The following is a 4,683-nucleotide window of genomic DNA, read 5'->3' as shown; positions in this document are numbered from 1 at the left end:
CAAGGGGCACCAGAGGGCTATAAAACATTGCATACCCTTTGACTCATAGCACTGCTAGGCCCGTATCCCAAAGAGATCAAATGCAAAGGAAAAGAACCCACATGGACAAACGTATTTATAGCAGCTCTTTTTGTGGTGGCAAAGAATTGGAAACTAGGGGAATGCTCATTGATTGGGGAATGGCAGAACAAGCTGGGGCCTATGATTGTGATGGAGTACTGTTGTGGTACAAGAAATGATGAGCAGGATGGTTTCAGAAAAACCTGGGAAGACTTACATGAACTGATGCAGAGTGAAGTGAGCAGAACCAGGAGATTGTTGTATACAGTAACAGCAACACTGAATGATGATCAACTGTGAAAGACTTGGCTACATCTTAATGATCCCAGACAATTTCCAAAGAATTCATGCTAAAAAAAATGCTATCTGCCTCCAGAGAGAGAATTGATGAACTTTGGGTGCAAATTGAAGTATAATTTTCTTACTTGCTTTATTTTTTTTTTTGGAAATATGGCTAATATGGAAAACTTTTTTGCATGATTTCACATGTATAATTGTTAGATTGTTTGCCTTCTCAGTGGGTGGGGGAAGGGGTGGGAGGAAAGGAGAGAATTTGGAACTCAAAATTTAAAAAGAAGAGAATGTTAAAAACAAATAAATAATAAATTAAATTGTTAAAAAAAAAGAGAAAGAAGGGGGCATACACAAGAGATGTTACAAAAGTAAAATCTGTAGGACTTGGCAACAAACTGGATAAGGGAGAGGGGTGAGAGAAAGTGAAAAGTCAAGGCTATCACCTAGGTGGGGGGGGGATGGGGAACCTTCGACCTAGAAGGCCACATTCCTCAAGTGCAACTCTTTGACTGAATCCAAACTTCACAGATAATAATAATAAATAAGTAAATAATAATAAAAGGATTTGTTCTATAAAACTTTGACTCAGTCAAAAAGCCGCATCCAAAGACCTAGAAGGCCACATGTGGTCTCGAGGCTGCAGGTTCCCTACCCCTGACTAGGTGGTGAGCCTGGGTGACTGGGAGTATGATGGTAACCTCAACAGGAACAGGGAAGCTGGGAAGAGGGGAGGGTTTGAGGAGAAAGATGGTGAGTTCAGTTTTGGGTGTGATGAGTTTATGATGTCTACTGGACATCTAGCTTGAGATGTCTGGAAGGTTTTTGTGAGCCTGGAAGTCAGCGGAGAGACTGGGGCAGGATAAGTAGATAGGAGAATCCTCAGCATAGAGACTGGTCATTAAATCCTTGGGAGCTGCTGTGATCTCCACATGAAGTGGGCTCGAGGGAGGAGAGAACCGAATTAATTGTATTGACTGTCTAGACCAGCCCCCACCTCCTACAAGTCCTTGGTTAAATCCCCGGAGAATGGCTAGGATGAGGGAGAGAGAGAGAGAGATCTCACCTGAGTTACGTCAAGACACTCACCACTTTCCTGCTCAGACTTGGGAGGGAAACAGACAACAAAGGTTGGCTATTCCGTGTCGTTTTGGGGAAGCAGAAACCTCAGAGCATTTCTGAAAGTGATGATAACCCCTGTGACCCTGGGAAACCACCTACTTATCTGTCACCCTCACTGTTTCTTATCTACTAGATAAGCAGATCTAATAATCTGAGGCCAGGAGGCAGAGAGACAGGTTGGGAGAGCATTCCGGGCCTGGGGGACAGCCAGAGAAAATGGCTGGAGCTGGGACATGGAAAGTCCCTTTCTCACAACCATTCTGGGAGGGAGGCGCTATTATTATCCCCATTTTACAGTTAAGGAAACTGAGTCAGACAGAGGTTAAGTGGCTTGCCCAGGGTCACATAGCTAATAAGTGTCTAAGGCTGGATTTGAACTCCGGTCTCTCTGGCTTGGGGCCCAGAGCTCTGGACATTCCGTCGTTCACAAGGAAAAGTAAAATGCTTTGTAAACCATTTAGAACTATAAAGGAAACTGGAGGAGGAATTGTGTGGTTGATATGTTATGAAGGTAAAAGTGGATGGGACTGGTAGCTATTATTATATTAATAAGATCCCTTCTGGCTACAACAAGTTATTTTTCATGAACTCTCTCCTCCTGTCCTTTATAACTCACAGGCTTTAGGAATGCCTGAGTATTCAGGCCTTTTCTCCCTCCGTTCTTGAAGGATTTGGAAACCCCTGTGTTCTTCACTTGTCAGCAAGTCAGCTGCCCTTTGGTCACGGGCGAGCTGCGCACCATGGAGGGAGCAGATTATCCAGCCCCTCTTTCTCTACCCAATAGCCCCCATCGGCCCGGCCAGCCCCCAGGACAAGGGGCAGACAGAGCTGACAGGAGCGTTAGGAACCCCAGGAATCCAGGGCTCAAATGAGACGATAGTTAGAAGTGCTTAGCACAGTGCCTGGCACATTGTAGATCCCATATAAATGCTTATTTTATTCCATTCCTGTTCCCCCGCCCCAGGGTGGGTGGGGGATATTCTGATTTTCATGTAATTGACTGTGCCAGAGACTTTGGCTACCTTAACCTTGATTCTGAATGGAAGCCTCAGCTGAATTTTGGGCCTGGCTGGCAGGTTAACAATTAGTAATGAGAGAGAGAGACAGAGAGACAGAGAGAGAGATAGAGAGAGACAGAGCGACAAAGAAAAAGAGAGACAGAGACAGAGACAGAGACACAGAAACACAGAAAGAGACAGAGAGAATTCTGTTGCATAGAGGCCCTGGGCTGGTTGACTTGGTGACAGAAAGGGCTGGCTGGACTGTCTTCCATTTCTCCAGAGATTTCAGGGCAGACTTGTATCCTCACAAAGCTCTGGACTTGACACCAGAAGGCCTGGGTTTGAGTCCTAGTTGTAGGACCATGACTCAGTTTCCCTCTCTGTAAAGTGGAGATCACAGCCTCTTCCTTGCCTCCTTCTCCGAGTGATTATAAAATACAAGTGAGAGAACTGGTGGGAAGTGCCTTATGTGTAAGTATAAATGTAGTCTCTCGGTTTTGGTTCTGGCTGGTCTCTTCTGCACTCACAGAGCCAGTTGGACTGTGTCCAAGGGCACCCCAGCTGAAGGCCGTGTCCATGGGAGACCCCAGAGCCCAGGGGCGGAGCCATGCTTTTGGCTCTGGTCTTGCTTTTGTCTTTTTTGTGAATGCTGGTCATTCCATCTTCACCTTTGGGTCCTCTGCGAGGGCATGTTTGTTCTACTCAGAGGGGGAGCCCCCAGAAAAAAGAAACCATTTCCTCAGAAGCCCATGGAATCGCCCAAGTCCATTAACCTACGGCAGGGACACCGGATTGGCTCCCAGGAGAGCCTGGACATTCTCTTCCCTCCTCTCTCCCACCCCCTTTTATATTGAGGAGATATCCATGCCCTGCCATCAACTCCTTCTGACCTTTAGTGTCCTCCTTCGTAAAATGCGATGGTGCCTAAAGCTCTACCTAGTTCTGACATTCTATAGTCTAAGGCCCATTTTGGTCTGGAGTATCTGACTACACTACTCTATTAAGGATGTGCTGGGAAATGTATGACAACCAAGTATTCCCACAGCCAAGTGGCAAGATGGATAGAACATTGGGCCTGGAATCAGGAAGACCTGACTTCAAATCCAGCCTCAGATACTTACTAACCATAGGCTCCACCTCCTTGGAGGTCTTCAAACAGAGACTTGGGTAGGTTCGAATGGGGATTCCCTTAGTGTCTGGGTTAGACCAGATGGCGCAGAGGTTCCTTCCACCTCACACATTCTCTGATGCTGTGATTCTGTTGTGCCTAGGACCCTGATCCCGTAACCTGTCTTTGACCTATCCAATGGGTACAAGACCTGACTTACAGAGCTGGTGTAAGATTCAGATGAGATCACGAACAGGAGATCCTCTCATCAATCAGAGCTCTCATCATGCTGCCCTTAGTCGAGGTAGGGAAGGGAAGAGGCCAAAGAAACTCAAGAGGAAAGTAAGAATAGCTCCTTTAGCAAGTAAAACTTTTATTAAATAAATTTAGGTTCTTTAGACCAGAGAGAGGAGTTTTGGACATTAAGACGATGGTTGTTCTTACCTGTAACATTTGACAGTCACATAATTCACTCTGGTAGAAGAAACTTGATCTTTGACACAGAATTCAAATCAGATTAACCGAAAATTTCTCAAAGTCTTTTTTTGTTCGTTTGTTTGTTTGTTTAAAATTAGATAAGTTCAAACTTCATGAAATTACTTGTAGCAGAAATAAGGTACAAATCACGTACGTAATAGATGTCAGGTATAAAAATGGTATTTACAACCAGTAAACATGGACTATAGAAACACGCGACTTCCACTCCTGCAGCCTCACGCGCACGCTCACTCGCGCAGGCCACACGGCCAGTGGCCAGGGAGCCACACCACCACACCGCCACACTCTTCTGAAGGGGGGGTCTGAGGAGCATGGAGGAGGCGGCCTGAGGAGGGCAGAGCATGATGTGGCACCTTGAGGTCCAAGAGAAGCCCGGCAACAGCCCCTGTCTTCCCCCTCGAAGAAGCCACTTCTCCCGCCCCCATTCTGCTCTTTCTCTCCCGCTGATGCGCTACCTACGAAGGTTTACACACTTACTCAGACACGCACACGCACACACACAGACACACACAGACACACGCACACCAATAGGAATGTTCTTGGTACATTATCAAACTCTGGAATCTTGAAACGAGTTGTTTAGAAGATGGTTGTTTTTTTTTT

This window comes from Trichosurus vulpecula, chromosome 1, assembly GCF_011100635.1.
Source record: "Trichosurus vulpecula isolate mTriVul1 chromosome 1, mTriVul1.pri, whole genome shotgun sequence".
Classification (NCBI taxonomy): Eukaryota; Metazoa; Chordata; class Mammalia; order Diprotodontia; family Phalangeridae; genus Trichosurus; species Trichosurus vulpecula.
Note: the sequence above shows the minus strand (reverse complement) of the source record.